The sequence below is a fragment of the Callorhinus ursinus genome, unplaced genomic scaffold (genome assembly GCF_003265705.2).
Source record: "Callorhinus ursinus isolate GAN/ISIS: 27379988/994484 unplaced genomic scaffold, GSC_fseal_2.0 scaffold95, whole genome shotgun sequence".
NCBI lineage: Eukaryota > Metazoa > Chordata > Mammalia > Carnivora > Otariidae > Callorhinus > Callorhinus ursinus.
The window spans coordinates 1099854-1122483 of NW_027397157.1; the positions used below are offsets into that span (position 1 = coordinate 1099854).

At 37.7% G+C, this 22630-nt stretch overlaps 1 protein-coding gene across 1 annotated transcript in view; it reads right to left on the minus strand.

Annotated features, from left to right (window-relative positions):
* IL1RAPL2 (interleukin 1 receptor accessory protein like 2) overlaps window positions 1-22630 on the minus strand; it is a 638741-nt gene that overhangs the window by 585943 nt on the left and 30168 nt on the right. The gene's annotated exons all lie outside the window — the stretch shown is intronic.

Below are 22630 nucleotides of genomic sequence, written 5' to 3' on the forward strand. Positions count from 1 at the left end.
AAAAGAAGAAGATAACAGGAGAGGAAGAAAAGGGGAGTATGTCAGAGGGGGAGACGAACCATGAGAGATGATGGACTCTGAAAAACAAACTGAGGGTTCTAGAGGTGAGGGGGGTAGGGGGATGGGTTAGCCTGGTGATGGGTATTGAGAAGGGCACGTTCTGCATGGAGCACTGGGTGTTATGAACAAACAATGAATCATGGAACACTGCATCAAAAACTAATGATGTAATATATGGTGATTAACATAACAATAAAAAAATTTTAAAAAAAGAGTTTCATTAAGACTTCTGGGAATTTCTGGGGCGCCTGGGTGGCTCAGTTGGGTAAGCAACTGCCTTCAGCTCCGGTCATGGTCCCAGGGTCCTGGGATCGAGCCCCGCATCGGGCTCCCTGCTCGGCGGGAAGTCTGCTTCTCCCTCTCCCACTCCCCCTGCTTGTGTTCCCTCTCTCTCTGTCTCTCTCTGTCAATTAAATAAATAAAATCTTTTAAAAAAAAAAAAAGACTTCTGGGAATTTCTTAGACAAATGCTTTCTATAATAAAGTCCAGGCCTCTAGGTAAATTTTCCAGGGACAAAAGACAAAAGATACTCTTATGTGTTCCTTCCCCAACCCCTCCAAATTATAAACTATGCAGGCCATGCCAACAGCACCTTCATTAAGCTGGGATGGGGATGAGGGCAGGAAACCCAAACTGGGGATGGCTGATGGGTTGAAAGAGAAAATGTTTCAGTTTTCTCTCTCACCCACAAAAACCTTAGGCTTGGGCTCTGCATGAATTCATTTTTGCTCTGGTCTCTAGCATGTGAAAGGCTTCTAACAAATTGCTTGTTAACCCATGAACAAGCCTCAGTATAAAGTGCTTGATGATGACCAAGGTCCCTGGAACTCAAAGACAAGGCCATGTGTGAGTCCTACTGTCTCCACCACTGACCTGGGGTTGGTATGATCAAGGCTGCCTGACATTCTAAGACTCAGGTTCATTTTTATTAGTTGTGTAATCCAGCCCTGGCACAGTTCCCGCTAACAATCTTGCATTATTTAGATTTTATTTAGAAAAATGCCCCAGGCCAGTTCTATTTAAAATGTTTCCTGCAACTGGGACCTAGAAATGTTACTTTTCTTTCATTAGGTACAATTAGAGCTGTGCAAGTTTGAGGAGGCAAACTGGCAAATGTGCAACAATGAGGATTCTACCTTTTTTCTGACGTCCCTTCACATCCTGAGGAAGACAAGGAGAACATTCAGGCTCAATATGAGCAAAGGGCATTTGCAATGATATTACAGAAGGGCCTTACAATTGCATGCACTTCTAATCTTTAAGTACTTCCACATCTCTTATCTTACTTAATTCTGCCAATAATCCAGGAAATTGTACAGGTTAAGTTTCATCTACACTTTGCAGAGGAGTAAAATGTAGACACAGAGAGGACAAATAATTCAGTTAAGCCCATATAGCTGGTTAGCAGATCAGAACCAAGGTTTTGGCTGTTAGCCTCTGGCTACTCTCAAACCTTGATGTTCCTATGGGTTAACAACCAAACTAACTTGTGGTTATCCATTCATACTTGGGGAAGCTCATAGAAAGAAATGTAGATGTGTAAAGATAACATTTAGAGAATAATGTTAATATGCACAGCACAAAATAATTTACAAATTTACGAATAAACCTCACTTTCTATTCCAAAATTTTCATGTTAGCTACTTTAGGTCATAATTTATACTTTTATCCCAGAAGTATTTCTAAGGGAAAATGTTGATCAATCTTGGGTTCCCTGAAAAGAAAAGTAAGATCCAGGATTTAAAATATACATGAAGAGAGAAAAGCGACCACTTTCTGGAAGGTAGGACGTGCGGAGAAGTGAATCCGAGGTGATATTCGGGAGGATAGACAGTAGGGGAGGGGGCCTCCATCAGCCACTACCGGCAAGTGATAGAGCAAAGGAGCACAAAATCGGAACTTTTAGAAGTCGGCTCTGCTGAGGGACGTCACTCCAGTGGCTAAGTGGGGCAGGGGTGGAACCCTCACTGGAACAGTGTGGTCTCAGGACCCTTGGGGTCACAGAAAGACCGGAGGTGCCTGAGTGCGGCAGAGCTCCCAGATATCAGAGCGGGGAAGCCGGCTGCAAAGACGGAGCCAGGGAGCGGGCTCTCAGCTCAGGGTTGCCAAAAACTGTGATCTGTGGCGTAGTCGGGCCACTGCTCCTCCAGCAGGGACCCAACAAGTGGCAGATCTGGGGAGACTCCCCTTCCTCCCCGGGAGGAGCGGTGCCGGTGTGTACTGCAGGACTCTGCTGGGTTTGGAGACTCCACTTGGGGTTGTGTGCCAGAGATAGAAATGCTCGGTCACTGGCCGGGTGAGCACGGAGTGCGGCTGGAGACCGAGGAGATGGGAGTGATTGACTGCTTTTCTCTGGGGGCGCACTGAGGAGTGGGGCACCGAGTTCTCAGCTCCTCCAGGATGGAGATTGGGAGGCCGCCATTTTCACTATCATCCTCCACAGCTGTATGGAAAGCTTGCAGGAAAGAAAAGCTCCCGAGATGAAACCTGAGCAGATTACTTAGCACCGACCGGCAAAGGCAGGGAAATTCCACCTCCCACAAAGACATTTGGGAACCACGGCAACAGGCACCTCCCCCAGAAGATCAGCAAGAACAGCCAGCCAAGACCAAGTTTACCAATCAGTGAGAACAGCAGAACTCCAGTGCTAGGGGAATACTGCACAAAGAATCCATGGCTTTTTTCCCATGATTCTTTAGTCTTTCAAAGTTAATATTTTAACTTTCTTTTCTTTTTTTTTTTGAAGTTTTCTTTTTCCCTTTTTCAACCATCTTATCAATCGCTTTTTTAAAACAATCTTTTTTATTTTTCATTTTTAAAGTCATATTTTATCCCTTCAGAGTAGTTACCCTTATTTTTGGTATATATATATAAGTTGTTCTTTCTTTAAAATTTTGGGATACAGTTTCTTCTAACAGACCAAAATATACCCTAAATCTGTGGTGTATGGCTTTATTCTAGTCTCCTGCCTGATGACAATATCTCCATTTTTTTTAAATCCTCTTCTTTCTTTTTTCAAACAACTTCTTATCTTATCAATTCCTTTTATAAAGTCTTATAATTTTCATCTTTACAGTCATATCCCATCCCTTCATCATAATAACCCTTACTTTTGTACATATGTAAGTTTTTCTTTCTTTAAAATTTTGGGAGACACATTCTAACAGACCAAAATATGCCCAAAATCTAGTGTGGGGCAATGATCTATGCACCAGCCTGATCATATTTGATCATATTTGGTTTTTTGGTTTGTTTGTTTGTTTTTATCTTTTTCTTTTTTTTTTTCTTTCTTTCCCTTTATTTTACCCCGGTTTCAGGTCTCTTCTGATTTGTTTAGTGTATTTTTGGGAGACGTTGTTACCCTGTTAGCATTTTGTTCTCTCATTCCTCTATTCTCCTCTGGACAAAATGACAAGATGGAACAAATCACCTCAACAAAAAGAACAAGAGGCAGTACTGACTGCCAGGGACCTAATCAATACAGACATTGGTAAGATGCTGGAAATAGAGTTCATAATGACGATTTAAAAGATACTAGCTGGGCGAGAAAAAACATGGAAGATATTAGAGAAACATTTTCTGGAGAAATAAAAGAATTAAAATCTAACCAAGTTGAAACCAAAAAGCTATTAATGAGGTGCAATCAAAAATGGAGGCTATTAACTGCTAGGGTAAATGAGGCAGAAGAGAGAACTAGTGATATAGAAGACCAAATGATGGAAAATAAAGAAGCTGAGAAAAGGAGAGATAAACAACTACTGGATCACAAAGGCAGAATTCGAGAGATAAGTGATACCATAAAGCAAAACAATATTAGAATAATAGGGATCACAGAAGAAGAAGAAAGAGAGGGGCAGAAGGTATATTGGAGCAAATGATAGCAGAGAACTTCCCTAATTTGGGGAAGGAAACAGGCATCAAAATCCAGGAGGCAGAGAGAACCCCTCTCAAAATCAATAAAAATACATCAACACCCCAACATCCAATAGTAAAACTTAAGAGTCTCAGAAACAAAGAGAAAATCCTGAAAGCAGCTTGGGAGAAGAGATCTGTAACCTACAATGGTAGAAACATTAGATTGGCAACGGACCTATCCACAGAGACCTGGCAGGCCAGAAAGGACTGGCATGATATCTTCAGAGCACTAAACGAGAAAAATATGTAGCCAACAATACTGTATCCAGCTAGGCTGTCATTGAAAATAGAAGGAGAGAGAAAAAGCTTCCAGGACAAGCAGAAACTAAAGGAATTTGCAAACACGAAACCAGCCCTCCAAGAAATATTGAAAGGGGTCCTCTAAGCAAAGAGAGAGCCTAAAAGCAACATAGACAAGAAAGGAACACAGACAATGTACAGTAACAGTCACCTTACAGGCAATACAATGGCACTAAATTCATATCTTTCGATAGTTACCCTGAATTTAAATGGGCTAAATGCCCCAATCAAAAGACACAGGCTATCAGATTGGATAAAAAAACAAGACCCATCGATATGCTGTCTGCAAGAGACTCGTTTTAGACCCAAAGGCACCCCCAGTTTGAAAGTGAGGGGGTAGAAAACCATTTACCATGCTAATGGACACCAAAAGAAAGCTGGGGTGGCAATCCTTATATCAGACAAATTAGATTTTAAACCAAAGAATATAATAAGAGATGAGGAAGGACACTATATCCTACTTAAAGGGTCTAATCAACAAGATCTAACAATTGTAAATATCTATGCCCCTAACATGGGAGCAGCCAATTATATAAGGCAATTAATAACAAAAGCAGAGAAACACATCGACAACAATACAATAATAGTGGGGGACTTTAATATCCCCCTCAAGGAAGTGGACAGATCATCTAAGCAAAAGATCAACAAGGAAATAAAGACTTAAATGACACACTGGACCAAATGGACTTCACAGATATATTCAGAACATTGCATCCCAAAGCAACAGAATACACATTCTTCTCTAGTGCCCATGGAACATTCTCCAGAATAGATCACATCCTAGGTCATAAATCAGGCCTCAACAGGTACCAAAAGATTGGGATCATTCCCTGCGTATTTTCAAACCACAATGCTTTGAAACTAGAACTCAATCACAAGAGGAAAGTCAGAAAGAACTCAAATATATGGAGGCTAAAGAGCATCCTACTGAAGAATGAATGGGTCAACCAGGAAATTAAAGAAGAATTAAAAAAAAATTCATGGAAACCAATGAAAATTAAAACACAACTGTTCAAAATCGTTGGGATACAGCAAAGGCGTCCTGAGAGGAAAGTATATAGCAATACAAGCCTTTCTCAAGAAACAAGGAAGGTCTCAAATACACAACCTAACCCTACACCTAAAGGAGCTGGAGAAAAAACAGCAAATAAAGCCTAAACCCAGCAGGAGAAGAGAAATAATAAAGATCAGAGCAGAAATCAATGATATAGAAACCAAAAGAACAGAACAGATTAACGAAACAAGGAGCTGGTTCTTTGAAAGAATTAACAAGATTGATAAACCCCTGGCCAGACTTATCAAAAAGAAAACAGAAATGACCCAAATCAACAAAATCATGAATGAAAGAGGAGAGATCACAACCAACACCAAGAAATACAAACAATTATAAGAACATATTATGAGCAACTATGTGCCAGTAAATTAGAAAATCTGGAGGAAATGGATGCATTCCTAGAGATGTATCAACTACCAAAACTGAGCCAGGAAGAAATAGAAAACGTGAACAGACCTATAACCACTAATAAATTGAAGCAGTCATCAAAAATCTCCCAATAAACAAAAGCCCAGGGGCAGATGGAATTCTCAGGGGAATTCTACCAAACATTTCAAGAAGAATTAATACCTATTCTTTTGAAACTGTCCCAAAAAAATAGAAATGGAAGGAAAACATCCAAACTCATTTTATGAGGCCAGCATTACCTTGATCCCAAAACCAGAAAAAGACCCCATCAAAAGGGAGAATTACAGACCAATATGCTTGATGAACATGGATGCAAAAATTCTCACCAAAATACTAGCCAATAGGATCCAACAGTACATTAAAAGGATTATTCACCACGACCAAGTGGGATTTATCCCTGGGCTGCAAAGTTGGTTCAACATCCGCAAATCAATCAATTTGATACAATACACTAATAAAAGAAAGAACAAGAATCATATGATCCTCTCAATAGATGCAGAAAAAGCATTTGATAAAGCAAAACATCCTTTCTTGATCAAAACTCTTTAGAGTATAGGGATAGAGGGTGCATACCTCAATATCATAAAAGCCATCTATAAAAAACCCACAGCGAATATCATTCTCAATGGGGAAAAACTGAGAGCTTTCCCCCTAAGGTTAGGAACACGCAGAGATGTCCACCATCACCACTGCTATTCAACATAGTATTAGAAGTCCTAGCCACAGCAATCAGACAACAAAAAGAAATAAAATGCATCCAAATCAGCAAAGAAGAATTCAAACTCTCACTCTGGAGATGATATGATATCTTATGTGGAAAACTGAAAAGACTCCACCTCAAAACTCCTAAAACTCATACAGGAATTCAGTAAAGTGGCAGGATATAAAATCAATGCACAGAAATCAGTTGCAGTTTTATACACCAACAACAAGACAGAAGAAAGAGAAATTAAGGAGTCGATCCCATTTACAATTGCACCCAAAACCATAAGATACCTAGGAATAAATCTAACCAAAGAAGCAAAGAATCTGTACTTAGAAAACTATAAAATACTCATGAAAGAAATTGAGGAAGACACAAAGAAATGGAAAAACATTCCATGCTCATGGATTGGAAGAACAAATATTGTGAAGATGTCAATGCTACCTAGAGCAATCTACACATTCAATGCAATCCCTATCAAAGTACCATCCACTTTTTTCAAAGAAATGGAGTAAATAATCCTAAAATTTGTATGGAACCAGAAAAGACCTCGAATAGCTAGAGAAATGTTGAAAAAGAAAAGCAAAGCTGGCAGCATCACAATTCTGGACTTCAAGCTCTATTACAAAACTGTCATCTTCAAGACAGTATGGTACTGGCACAAAAACAGACACATCGATCAATGGAACAGAATAGAGAGCCCAGAAATGGACCCTCAACTCTATGGTCAACTTATCTTCGACAAAGCAGGAAAGAATGTCCAATGGCAAAAAGACAGTCTCTTCAACAAATGGTGTTGGGAAAATTGGACAGCCACAGGCAGAAGAATGAAACTGGACCATTTCCTTATACCACACACAAAAATAAACTCAAAATGGTTGAAAGACCTAAATGTGAGACAGGAGTCCTTCAGCATCCTAAAGGAGAACACGGGCAGCAACCTCTTCGACCTCAGCCGCAGCAACTTCTTCCTCGAAACATTGCCAAAGCAAGGGAAGCAATGGCAAAAATGAACTATTGGGACCTCATCAAGATAAAAAGCTTTTGCACAGCAAAAGAAACAGTCAACAAAACCAAAAGACAACTGACAGAATGGGAGCAGGTATTTGCAAATGACATATCAGATAAAGGGCTAGTACCCAAAATCTATAAAGAACTTCTTAAACTCAACACCCAAAGAATAAATTATCCAATCAAGAAATGGGCAGAAGACATGAACAGACATTTTTCCAAAGAAGACATCCAAACGGCCAACAGACACATGAACATGTGCTCAACATCACTCGGCATCAGGGAAATCCAAATCAAAACCTCAATGAGATATCACCTCACACCAGTCAGAATGGCTAAAATTAACAAGTTCAGGAAATGACAGATATTGGTGGGAATGCAGAGAAAGGGGAGCCCTCCTACACTGTTGGTGGGAATGCAAGCTGGTGCTGCCACTCTGGAAAACAGTATGGAGGTTCTTCAAACAGTTGAAAATAGAGCTAACATATGATCCAGCAATTGCATTACTGGGTATTTACCCCAAGGATACAAATGTGGGGATTTGAAGGGGTATGTGCACCCTGAATTTTATAGCAGCAATGTCCACAATAGCCAAACTGTGGAAAGAGCCAAGATGTCCATCGACAGATGAATGGATAAAGAAGATGTGGTATAGACATACAATGGAATATTATGCAGCCATCAAAAAGAATAAAATCTTGCCATTTGCAATGACATGGATGGAACTGGGGGTATTATGCTGAGTGAAATAAGTCAATCAGAGAAGGACATGTGTCATACGACCTCACTGATATGAGGAATTCTTAATTTCAGGAAACAAACTAAGGGTTGCTGGAGTGGTGGGGTGTGGGTGGCTGGGTGATAGACATTTTGGAAGGTATGTGCTATGGTGAGTGCTGTGAAGTGTGCAAGACTGTTGAATCATAGATCTGTAAAGCTGAAGCAAATAATCCATTATATGTTTAAAAAAGAAGAAAATAGTGGGAGGGGAAGAATGAATGGGGGAAATCGGAGGGAGAGTTTAACCATGAGAGACTATGGACTCTAAGAAACAAACTGAGGGTTCTAGAGGGGAGGGGTTTGGGGGGATATGTTAGCCTGGTGATGGGTATTAAAGAGGGCATGTTCTGCATGGAGCACTGGGTGTTATATGCAAACAATGAATCATGGAACACTACATCAAAAACTAATGATGTAATGTATGGTGATTAACATAATAAAAAAACTAAAAAAAGAGAAAGCTAATAAAATTAAAAACTTCTTCTCTACATAAGACAATGTCAAGAGAATTAGAAATCAAACAACAGGCTGGGAGAAAATATTAGAAGACACATCTAATCAAGGACTGTTATCCAAAATATACAAAGAATTTTAAAAATTCAATAAGAAAACAAACAAAAAATTAAATAGGTCAAAGACCTTTATCAAAGAGGGTAAGATACACAGGTGGCAAATAAACATTTGAAAAGATGTATATCATATGTCACCAGGGAAATGCAAATGTAAACAAACATGAGCCTCAACCGTACACCTAATTAGATTGGCCAAAATCCAGAACACTGACAACAGCAAATGTTAGTGATGGTGTGGAGCAACAGAAACTCTCATTCTTTGCTGATGGGAATGCAAAATGGTACAGCCACTTGGAATATAGTTTAGCAGGGTTTTTTTGTTTTGTTTTGTTTTGTTTTGTTTTGTTTTTTTACAAAACTAAACATACCCTTACCATATGATCTAGCATTTGTGTTCTTTGGTATATACCCAAAGGAGTGGAAAAATATTGTCCACATAAAAGCCTGCACACAGATGTTTACAGACGTTTTGTTCATGATTGCCAAAATTTGGAAGCAACCAAGATATCCTTTAGTAGATGAATGTGTAAATAAACTGTGGTATATCCACACAATGGAATATTATTAAGTGCTAAAAGGAAATGAGCTCTCAAGCCATGAAAAGTTATGGAGGAACACTATATGCATATTACTAAGTAAAAGAAGCCAATCTTAAAAAGTTACATACTGTAGGATTACAACTATATAACATTTGGAAAAGGCAAAACTATGGAGATACTAAAAAGATCGGTGGTTCCCAAGGGTTGGGAGGAGGGATGAATAGGTGGAACACCTATTCATTCAAGGCAGTGAAATACTCTGTATGATACTATAATGATGGATACATGCCATTATACATTTATCCAAATCCACAGAATGTACAAGAGTGAACCACAATGAAAACTATGGACTTTAGGTGATAATGATGTGTCAATGTAGGTTAATCAATTGTAGCAAATATTCACTCTGGCATTGGATGCAGATAATAGGGTATGCATGTGTGGGGGCAAGAGGTATATGGGGAATTTCTGTACCTTCCTCTCAATTTTGCTGTGAATCCGAAACATCTCTAAAAAATAAAAGCCTTTAAAAAAGCAGGACGGCCAAAGCTCTGATCAATTTCTTAATATTATCATTTTTATGAAGAGCTGCAACATTTCAGATACATTCAAATGACATTCATTGAACATCTGCTATGTGCCATGTTGCTTATATATATGGTAAAACAGATATAAACTTAATACAATCATAAAAATATCTGTGCTATTTAATAATGCTGCAATAAAAATAGAAACAAAACAAATGAACAAAGGGGAAAAAAGAGACAAACCAAAAAACAGACTCTTAACTATAGAGAACAAACAAATGGTTACCAGAGGGAAGGTGAGTGGGAGCATGGGTGAAATAGGTAAAAGAGATTAAGAGTACACTTATCTTGATGAGCACTGAGTAATAAGTAGAACTGTTGAATCACTATATTGTACACCTGAAAATAATGTAACATTGCATGTTAACTATCTTAGAATTAAAATTTAAAAAAAGGGACTTGTCCCAATGGGGAGACCTCAAAAAACAAACAACAAAAATATCTGTGCTATGGTAAGTTGGGGAAACACGGGATCTTTTGAAAAACTCACTTTTATCCTTTTTAGTCTACAAGAAAATAATCTTATCTAGAGTTGTGAAGAGTTAGAGTTTTTTTATTTTTTCAGTTTTTTTAAACAAAAAGTGTCATCATTCAAAGATGATATCTCTAGTCTATAAGAATGTCAATATACTAGGTTTGAGTTTATGTACATTTTTTTCTATTAGGCAGAAAATTGATTAATAAACAAACAAGGATTTATTGGAGGTATGAACAGAGAATACTTCTTTAACTGTTCTCTCCTGCTGACGTGAACACTCAGGCTTTGGCATGACACTGATTATCTCCAACCCAGGATTATTCAAACATATTTTCTGTATGGTTCATGATGCATTCAGAAAAATGGTCAACCCACAGACTTGAACTGAACTGGATCTGAGTAGCTCACTGCTTGAGAATGTGGCCTCTGAAGGAAGAGAGTTTTCGGTTCAAATCCCAGCTCTCTCATATCTTAATTATGAATCTCTGGACAGGTCACTGAGCTTCATTTTTGCATATGTAAAATGAAGATTAAAGAAGAGTTATCCATAAAAGATTATTATATTACACAAGTGTTAAGAACTGTGAGGATATGTGATTTTACCATACTTGCAAGCTAACAAGTTAGGCTGACAGTTTCATGAGTATTGGTAGAAGACAAGAGACTACTGAGTCAGAAACAGATAGTTAATTATTTACAGTGATGAAAGTAGCCAAAGTATCAGCATTTGTGATGCTTCCCTAACAATCCCTATAGGACAATACAAAGAGGGCCAGATGACACCTGTACAAGCAGTGGGTTGCATTAAAGTAGAAGAATCCCAAGTTTAGGATACACAAATCTTTTATAATGGGTCATAAGCATGCCTGCCCTTCCCTCCAAAGGGAGCCACTATCTATATTTTCCAAGGCTAAGCAAACCTGCCCTTTGCTCTGGTGAAAGACACTATTTTCTAGCTTTTGTGACTGTTCTCTATATATAAATCCTTGAAAAGGTAATCTGGGGAAAGAGATAGTGAATGCCTCTGTTCATAAAACATGCAGAAGTGCAAGAGACCCATGGAGAATTGTCTTGCAACAATGGGATAGTTCATTTAAGACACAGCACAGTACCTAGCTCATGGTAAATGCTCAATAAAAATTAACCCTTTATAACATCATCACCACTATTAATATATTATCTACTGACTCCCAAGCCAAACTGTAATATAAATCAAGATGTTTTGTTTTCTATTGTTATTTAAAAAGAGAGCAGCCAATGAACCAGGTTACAGTAGAAATTATATATATATTCTAAAAACTACTTGCTTAAGATAAAATTTTATCATCAAAATATCATGTACCTTGAATTCAAAACAAAGTATAATTTATTTGGGGTTTGAGCATTTAAGTCAGGTACCTAATCAAGAAAAAATTATATATATATATATGATAATGCATTCATAGATAATTGAGAATTACTGATCTTTCCAGAAGTAAGTTCAAGTAACCATTCTCAAGGAAAGTAACAGCAATCTGCCACCTAAGGGTACAAGTAGCTAGTTCAAAATCTGTCTGCCAATAACTGACTGAGATGCAGTAAAGGTAAGGAAATAATCAAAGTAAATTCAAAACATTCCCTGCTATCACCATCATCCCCAACATGGTATGAGTGACCCCTGCTTTATTGTTTGGTTGAAGAGAACTTTAAGAGAATCGATCTGCTTCACATCATACCACAACCAAAATACTCCGGAAATCTATGGAGAACCCTGTTGTTTCTGTTAAAAACAAAAACAAAACTCTTCCTCTAGAAAGTCTTCCTCAACCAATCTCACTGACTCTAATAACTATTTCTTACTTCTTCACTGCTTATTTATATCACACTGATATTTTTATATCTGGTAATATGTTGTTTTGTAATTATTCCTATAGTATTCACAAAGGTTTTGCTTTATTGCCTGAGTTCATTTCAAACTCTTCAAAAGCACAGTTTTCTTTATAAATAGTTATCTTCCTCCCCATACAGTAGATCCCAGAGTATTATTCTTGTCTTTGTGTTGAAATTATATGTTAATTGTCTTAGCAACTAAGCTGTCATACCCTATGACACCAAGATCTAGTTTCTGACTCCTGCCTACTCACTATAGCTGTCACTATCAAAGATCTTGAAAGACTTGTCAACATTCAAAATTTCTGCATGCTGCTCTAACATCACTCTATGACCCACTATTGTTTGGCTTCTGCCCCATCATTCTATTGAATTTCTATAATTAATCTAACTAAGGATATCTTATTAGCCAAATCTAATGGCTTCTTGTTCACCCTTGTCCTATCTGACCTCTGTATATTGTTTGACACTTGAAATTTTTCCTTCAACTTTCTGAATCTCTTCTTAGTTCTAAGATATCTCTCTTATGATTGCCTACTTCTCTAATCATTCCTTATTACTATATTACTGTCTTTTCTTCCTCAACCTATTTCCAAAAAAGTTTCCCATCTTCCTCCAGGACTCATGATTCCTTCTTCTGTTTTGTTTGTTTATGTTCTTCTCTCCCTCCAACATTCATCTCCAGCACTAAGTGTTCTAGCACTAAGTTTCAACCACAAACTAAGTGCTAATGACATCCAGGCCTATAAGATTTTTCTCCAGTTCTGTACTCTCTCCTAAGGTCTAGCCAAGTATATCCATATGATTGTCATGAAGGCACTTATCAATCCCAAACTGGAGTTATTATCTCTTCCCTATAGTCTGCTCTTTCTCCTATAATATTTATTATGATGAGAGGAATCACTAATCACACCACCTAGTTTCTCAAGTCAGATGCCTCAAAATCATCCTCCTCTCCACTTCCCCATACTTATTCCCTATATGCAACTGTTTAACAAGTTGTGTTAATTCTGTTTCAAAATTCTTTCCTTATCTGATATCTCACTTACGTCCTGTCACAGTTCAAGCTGTTATCATGTTTTGTCTGCATGATTCAAGTAGCATCTTAACAAGTTTCCCTGTCTTCATTTTCTCTTCTCCAAAAGAGATGACTTACTAGCAGGAGAATAGAAGATGGTGACAGAGTCAACTGGGATATTTACAAAACAAACTCCACAACCAAAAAGAGAGAAGAAACCACATCAAAGAAGGTAGGAAATACAGAGACATGTTTTAGGGGAGAAGTGGATTGCAGATGCTGTAGAGGAGAGGGAGCTGTGGTCACAGAGAAGGGCAAGAGAGAGTAGAGCTCAAAGAGGAACATACAAGGAGAACATTTCCCTAAAGTCATTGCCTGGAAAAACAAGAAGGGCTGATTTTCATGAGTTCTTGCAACCGGTGAGGCTTAAAGCCTGGAGTTTTAAAGGTCAGTGGGCTTGGCTGGGATAGAGCCGAGAGGGCACTGCATTGCTCTTGGAGAGAAGGAAGGCAAATAACTTGGAGGTGGGCAATGTGGAAACAGCAATCTGAAAAATGCCTGGGACACACAGCAGGAAGATATTTGCTCTTCTTGGAACACATCTTTGAGAGGCAGCATTCATGGAGATGCCCCTCTGGGGACAAACAAGCTGGCTGGTGCCATTTCCCTCCCCAGCCCCTCAGCATAAACACAGAGCCACCTGTAGGAAACAGCACAGCACCAACACCAGCTGCCTAACTTGCTTACACCAAGCCCCAACACCTTACACTCTGGTGGATCTGTTCTTCTCAGTCAAGCTTGCCTCAGTCCCAGTGCAGCAGGCCTCTTCCCCAGAAGACCAGCAGAAACCCCAGCCCACACTACATCTCCTTACCAGAGATTTCTGCAGGGCTTCAGTTCTAGTGGAAGAAGTGTCAGGTCTCATTTAACAAGCAGACCAGAGCACACCTAGTTTAAATTCACCACATTCTGGCCAAGGACCAAACACTGCCAAGTGCAGGCCAGAAGAGCCTCTATAGATGGATGGTCTGAAGGAAAGAGCAGCCAGAACACAACAGCAGAGCACATGCAGTACACATGGGAAACACACCCTGATGTGCCAGACCCTGGGCATTACATGGGCTCTTCATAACGCCATTACTCTCAGGAGCAGGAAACATAACTGGCTTTTCTAACACAGAGAAGAAGGCAGAGTCTTGGACAAAAATGCCATGACAGAGGAATTCATCCCAAATGAAAGAACAAGATAAGGCCATAGCAGAGATTTAAGTGAAACAGATATAAGTAACAAGCCTAATGGAGAATTTGAAGCAACAATTATAAGGATATTTGCTGGACTTGAGAAAAGAGTGGAAGACAACAGGGAGACTACTACCACAGAGATAAAACAGTTAAAGAAATCAGTCAGAGATTAAGAATTCAATAACTGAGATTGGAAATAGGCTTGATGCAATGAACAGTAGAATGGACGAATCAGAGGAACAAATCAGTGATATAGAAGACAAAATAATGGAAAATAAGAAAGCTGAACAAAAGAGAAAAAGAAGAATTATGGAACATGAGAACAGACTTAGGGAAATCAGTGACTCCATAAAACATAGTAACATTCATATTATAGGAGTCCCAGAAAAAGGAGAGAAAATGGGGCAGAAAATTTATTTGAGGAAATAATAGCTGAAAACTTCCTTAGCCTGGAGAAGGAAACAGACATCCACATTCAGGAGCACAGAGAACTCCCATCAAAATCAACAAAAGTAGGCCAACATCAAGATATATTGGGATTAAATTTATGAAATATAGTGATCAAGAAAAATTCTTAAAAGCAGCAAGACAAAATAAATCCTTAACTTACAAGGGAACAACCATAAAGCTAGCTGGAGATTTCTCAACAGAAACGTGGCGAACAAGAAAAAAGTGACATGATATATTCAAATTGCTGAATGAGAAAAATCTGTAGCCAAGAGTACTCTATCCAGAAAGGCTATTATTCAGAAGGAGAGATAGAGTTTCCCAGACAAACAAAAACTAAAGGGGTTTGTGAACACTAAACCACCCCTGCAAGAAATATTAAAGGGGACTTTTTGAGTGGAAAGGTAAGACCAAAAGTGACAAAAACAAGAAAGGAACAGAGAAAATCTCCAGAAACAACAACAAAACAAGTAATAAAATGGCACTAAATACATATCTATCAATAATTAATCTGAATATAAATAGATTAAAAGCTACAATCAAAAGACATAGGGTGTCATAACGGATAAAAAAAAAACAAGATCCATCTATATGCTGCCTAAACAAGACTCATTTTAGACCTTAAGATATTTGAATATTGAAAGTGAGGAGATGGAGAAACATTTATCATACAAATGGACATCAAAAGAAAGCCAGAGGGGCAAAACTTATATTGGACAAACTAGACTTTAAAATAAACACTTAACAATAGATGAAGAAGGACAGTATATCATAATAAAGGGGATAATCCATAAAGAAGATCTAACTATTGTAAATATTTATGCACCCAACATGGGAGGACCCAAATATATAAAACAACTAATAACAAACATAAAAGGAACTAATTGCTAATACAATAATAGAGTCTTTAACACCCCACTTGCATCACTGGACAGATCATCTAAACAGAAAACCAACAAGGGAACAATGGCTCTGAGTGACATTCTGGACCAGATGGACTTAACAGATATATTCAGAATATTCCATCCTAAAAGAGGAGAATACACATGCTTTTCAAGTGCACATGGGACTTTCTCCAGAATAGATCACATATTAGGTCACAATCAGGCCTCAACAAAAACAAAAAGACTGAGATCATACCACGCTTCTCTTCTGACCATAACACTATGAAATTTGAAGTCAACCACAAGAAAAAATTTGGAAAGACCAAAAATAAATGGAGGCTAAACAACATGCTACTAAACAATGAATGGGTCAGGGGCGCCTGAGTGGCTCAGTTGGTTAAGTGTCTGACTCTTGGTATCAGCTGAGGTCATGATCTCGTATTTGTGGGCTTGGGCCCCACACTAAGCTCTGTGCTCAGTGCAGAGTCTGCTTCTGATTCTCTCTCCCTCTCACTCATACACACACACTCTCTCAAATAAATAAATAAAATCTTTAAAAAAAACAATTAATGGGTCAAACAGGAAACTGAAGAAGAAATAAACAAAAAGATACATGGAAAGAAATGAAATGAAAACACAATTGTCCAAAAAATTGGGGATGCAGCAAAAGCATTCCTAAGAGGGAAGTTTATAGCAACACAGACCTATGTCAAGAAGAAGAAAAATCTCAAATATACATCCTAACATTAAGCCCAAAGAGCTAGAAAAAGAACAAATGAAGCCTAAAGCCAGAAGGAAGGAAACAATAATGATTATAATAAATAATAGTTATAATAAAATAATATATTTTAGAGTTTTTTTAAGGTTTTATTTATTTATTTGAGAAAGTGAGAATGAGAGAGAGAGAGCACATGAGAGGGGGGAGGGTCAGAGGGAGAAGCAGACTCCCCACTGAGCAGGGAGCCCAATGTGGGACTCAATCCCAGGACTCCAGGATCATGACCTGAGCTGAAGGCAGTCACCCAACCAACTGAGCCACCCAGGCGCCCCTAAAATAATATATTTTAAAAATATATATGCTAAGTGAAATAAGTCAAGCAGAGAAAGACAATTATCATATGGTTTCACTCATATGTGGAACATAACAAATAGCATGGAGCACCACATGGGAAGGGAGGGAAAACTGAATGGGAAGAAATCAGAGAGGGAGACAAACCATGAGAGACCCTGGACTCCAGGAACCAAACTGAGGGTTACAGAAGGGAAGGGGGTGGGGAGATGGTCTAACTGGGTGATGGGCATTAAGAAGTATATGTGTGGTGATGAGCACTGGGTGTTATATGCAACTAATGAATCGTTGAACACTACATCAAAAACTGATGATATACTTATATGTCGGCTAATTAAACATAATATAAATAATAATTAATAATAATAATAATAATAAATTAAAATATATAATTAAAATAAAAAAGATTATAATAAAACAGAAATAAATGATATAAAAACTAAAAAAATAATAAAACAGATCAGTGAAACCAGGAGCTGGTCCTGTGAAAAAAAATCAATAAAATTGATAAACCTGTAGCCAGACTTATAAAAAAGAAAAAAGACCCAAACAAATAAAATCACAAATGAGAAAGGAGAAATAATAACTGACACCACAGAAACACAATTATAACAGAACATTATGAAAAACTATATGCCAACAAATTGAACAACCTGGAAGAAATGGATAAATTCCTAGAAACATATAAACTACCAAAACTGAAACAGGGAGAAATTGAAAACTTGAACAGACTGATAAACAGCAAAGAAATTGAATCAGTCATAAAAAATCTCCCAACAAATGGAAGTCCAGGGCCAGGTGGCTTCATCGGAGAATTCTACCAAACATTTCAAGAAGAGTTAATACCTATACTTCTCAAACTATTCCAAAAAAATAGAAAAGGAAGAAAAACATACAAATTCATTCTATGAGGCCAGCATTACCCTGATATCTAAACCAGATAGACTCCACTAAAAAAGAGAACTACAGGCCAATATCTCTGAAGAACATGGATGCAAAAATTCTTAATAAAATACTAGCAAACCAAATCCAAACTACATTAAGAGAAGCATTCACCACAATCAAGTGGGATTTATTCCTGGGCTGCAAGGGTGGATCAATATTTGCAAATCAATCTGATACACTACATTAATAAAAGAAAGATAAGAACCACATGATCCTCTCAAAAGATGCAGAAAAAGCATTTGACAAACTACAACATCCATTCATGATAAAAACTCTCAACAAAGTAGGTTTAGAAGAAACAAACCTCAACAAAATAAAGGCCATACATGAAAAAGCCACAGCTAATATCCTCAATGGGAAAAAAAAAAAAAAAAACTGAGAGCTTTTCCACTAAGGTCAGGCACAGGACAGGAATGTCCACTCTCACCACTGTTATTTAACATAGTACTGCAAGTCCTAGTCACAGTGGTCAGACAACAAAAAGAAATAAAACACACCCAAATCAGCAAGGAAGAAGTCAAACTTTCACCATTTGCAGATGGCATGATACTCTATATGAAAACCTGAAAGACTCTTACAAAAATTTGCTAGAACTGATGCAATTCAGTAAAGTTACAGGATATAAAATCAACATACAGAAATTGGTTGCACCTCTATAGACCAATAATGAAGCAGCAGAAAGAGAAATTAAGGAATCAATCCTATTTACAATTGCACCAAAAACCACAAGATACCTAAGAATAAACTTAACCAGAGAGGTGAAAGACTGGTACTCTAAAAACTATAAAACGCTGATGAAAGAAATTGGAGATGACACAATGAAATGGAAAGACATTCCATGCTCATGGATTGGAGAACGAACATTGTTAAAATGTCTATACTACCCAAAGCAATCTACAATCACTGTCAAAATACCATCAGCATTTTTCACAGAGCTAGAACAATCCTAAAATTTGTATGGAACCACAGAAGACCCTGAATAGCCAAGGCGACCTTGAAAAAGAAAAGCAAAGCTGGAGGATTGCAATCCCAGGCTTCAAGTTATGTTACAAAGCTGTATTGATGAAAACAGTATGGTACTGGCACAAAATAGACACATAGATCAATAGAACAGAAGAGAAAACCCAGAAATGAACCCACAACTATACAGTCAATCTTCAACAAAGCAGTAAAGAACATTCAGTTGGAAAAAGAGAGTCTCTTCCACAAATGGTGTTGGGAAAACTGGACAGAAACATGCAAAAGAATGAAACTGGACCACTTTCTTACACCAGATGTAAAAATAAATTCAAAAAGGATTAAAGACTAAATGTGAAACAGGAAACCATTAAAATCCTAGAGTAGAACACAGGCAATAACCACTTTGACATTGGCCATACCAATTTCTTTCTACATATGTCTCCTGAGGCAAGGGAAACAAAAGCAAAAATTGAACTATTGAGGCTGCATCGAAATAAAAATCTTCTGCACAGCAAAGGAAACAACCAACAAAACTAAAAGACAACATTTGGAATGGGAGAAAATATTTGCGAATGACATATCTGAGAAAGGATTAGTATCCAAATTCTATAAAGAACTTATCAAACTCAACACCCAAAAAATGAGTAATCCAATTTAAAAAATGAGCAGTAGACATCACTGATCATCAGGGAACTGCAAATCAAAACTACAATGAGATACCATCTCACACCTATCAGAATGGCTGAAATCAACAACACAAGAAACAAAAGGATGTGGAGAAAAAGGAACCCTCTAGCACTACTGGTGGGAATGCAAATTGGTGCAGCCAGTCTGGAAAACAGTATGGAGGTTCCTCCTCTATTTAAATTTATAATAGAACTACCTAAATAGAACTACTTATATTTAAAAATAGAACTACCCTATGCTCTAGCAATTGTACTACTAGTTATTTACCCAAAGAATTCAAAAATACTAATTCAAAGGGATACAAGCACCCTGATGTTTATAGCAGCATTATCTACAATAGCCAAATTATGGAAATAACCCAAATGTCCACAGACTGATGAATGGGTAAATAATGTGATACACACACACACACACACACACACACACACACACACAATCAAATATTACTCAGCCATAAAAAAGAATGAAATCTTGCCATTTGCAGCACCATGGATAGAGCTAGAAAGTATTAGCTAAGCGAAGTAAGTCAGTCAGAGAAAGACAAATACCTTATAATTTCACTCATATGTGGAATTTAAGAAACAAAACAAACAATCATGGGGTGGGGAAGAGAGAGAGACAAACCAAGAAATAGACTCTTAACTATAGAGAACAAACTGATGGTTACCAGAGAAGAGGCAGTTTGGGGGACAGGTGAAATAGGTGATGGAGATTAAGGAGTGCAGTTGTGATGAGCACTGGGTGATGTATGGAAGTGTTGAATCACTCTATTGTACACCTGAAACTAATATTACACTGTATGTTCACTAACTGGAATTTAAGTAAAAACTTAAAAAAATGACTTATTTTAATCTTCCAAAAGTATTTATAAGCAGAAATGGAAGAACAGTAGCATACAGATACAAGTGATCACAAGCTGAAGTCCATGTTTACAGTGTTATGGAAAGAATAAAAAAGGGTAAAAAAAAATGTTCTGAGGCCAGAAGCAGAGGTGGCCAAGGAGTAAGCAGGTCAGCTGCTATAAAACCATCACTGAGAGTGGAGAGTGGTAAGAAGAGAACTGTCCTCAGCACCCTGTTCTTGCTCTGTATCTTCCCCCTCAATTATTTCAACCACTACTTGGAACCCAACTTCCATTTTTCGATACTGTATCTCCAGCCCTGATGTCTTTCCTTAGTACTAGACTCATATCTAACTGCCTGTGGGGTATCTCTACTAGGATGTCCCACAGCTATCTCAATATCAATATGTGTACAGGTGAACTCCCTCCCAAACAGCTTCTCTTTCATTCTCCATTTAAGTCTACAGCATCACTATCTATTTAGTTCCCTGTATCAGAAATCTGGGAATTGCCCTAATTTTCTCATCCCTGCCCCTAACATTCCTATGAATTCTATCAACCAAAGAGCTCTCTACACTCTTCTCTCCATTCTGACATCCACTGCCTTAGTTTACATATTGAATTACTGTGACATCCCCCTAATGGGTCTCCCTGACTCCAGTATCTCTGCTCTCTCCTTGCCATTCCAATTTCTATGTTATCTTCTGAATGATCTTTCTACAGAAGTCACTGTTGAACAAGCCAAAACATGAACCCTTTCCATTTAAGACTAATAATTTAAAATACACAAACTGAAATGGAAAAAAAATAACATTTTAAAAAGAGAGATATTTGAAGAGGGATATTGAAATTGGATTAGTTTGTTCATTATTCTCTATATTATTGGTCATGCATTCCTGTGGAATTCTTGCTCTCTACAGTTCTCTGTTCTTGGTTACTTTGTTTGTAAATTCTTGTTGCTGTGGTTTCTCTGGACTCAATAATATCCATCTCTTCAACCTATGTAATCTCCTGTGTTCCACATTCCTGTGTCATTCCATAGAAACTATCAGTAGGCACTAAGCTGAGAGAACGGTAGAGCTCAATTTGTTTCCCATTTCTCAGAGACCACTGTCATTCACTCTCTGATGGCCAATGTCCTCTGAACTGTTGGTTAAATATTTTCTTTTATTTATTTTTTCCCCACTTGGGAGGATAAATTGAGCCTCTTTTCTGTATGTGCCAGAAACAGAAATCATCCAAATGTCAAACTTTGGAAATTACTCTCTGAGGACCTTTACTTTATAAAGTTTATTAGTCTCAAAAAATAAAATAAAATAAAATAATAAAAAGAGAGCTAAAACAGTGGGATTTAAAACTCTGGGATTTAACCACATTCTTAAGTAATATTTTGATGCCTGATACATTATTTTTTTCTCTCTGACACAAGACCCTTAGAGAAGAAATGTTACCTATTTCAATGTAGTTCATAGGACAAAACATAATTCCCATATAATAATGAATTTCTGATTTTTTTCAAATAAAAAATAAATTAAAACCCAAAATGAATGTATCTCTGCATGGCCAGTCCCTTCAGTGCATAAATGATGGCACAGAAAAGAGAATGAAGAGAGTTAAATTAGAAAGGTAGACTAAAGTGAGATTCTAATATTAGGCCAAGGAATGTGTCACAGGAAGCCATCAAATATTTTTAAGCTTCAAAGTAGCACGATACTAGGAAAGATTAGGAGTTAGAAAGAGATTAAATTTAGGGAGATTATTTAGGAGGCAATGCGGGCATTCTCTAAATGGGAATGGATGTCAATAGACGTTTCTGAGGCAGTAGCAACAAGACTTGGGGACCAATTTGCTATGTTATTAAAGGCAAGTGGTTTTGACGATTTTGAGGTTTCCATACTGAACATAGGAATATAGGGGGAGAATCATCTCTAGGTGGACAGGGTGAACATTTGGACTTTGGATATCTTTGGGATATGCGGGAAATATGAGTCTAGACCCAGAGTTGGCAAACTACAGGCCAAATCCTCCCAGCTGCCTATTTTTATACATAAAGTTTTACTGGAATATAGCCATGCTTATTTCTTCAAGTATTTTTTATGACTGCTTTTAGGCTACAAGTAGTTGGTACAGAGATCTTTTGCCTACAAAGCCTCAAATGATTACTACCTGGCCCTTTACATAAAAAATTTGCTGACCTTCATATTCCAGTTCAGGAGCGTCTGAAATAGAAGATACAGAATTTTCCTGCGGGGGGGGGGGG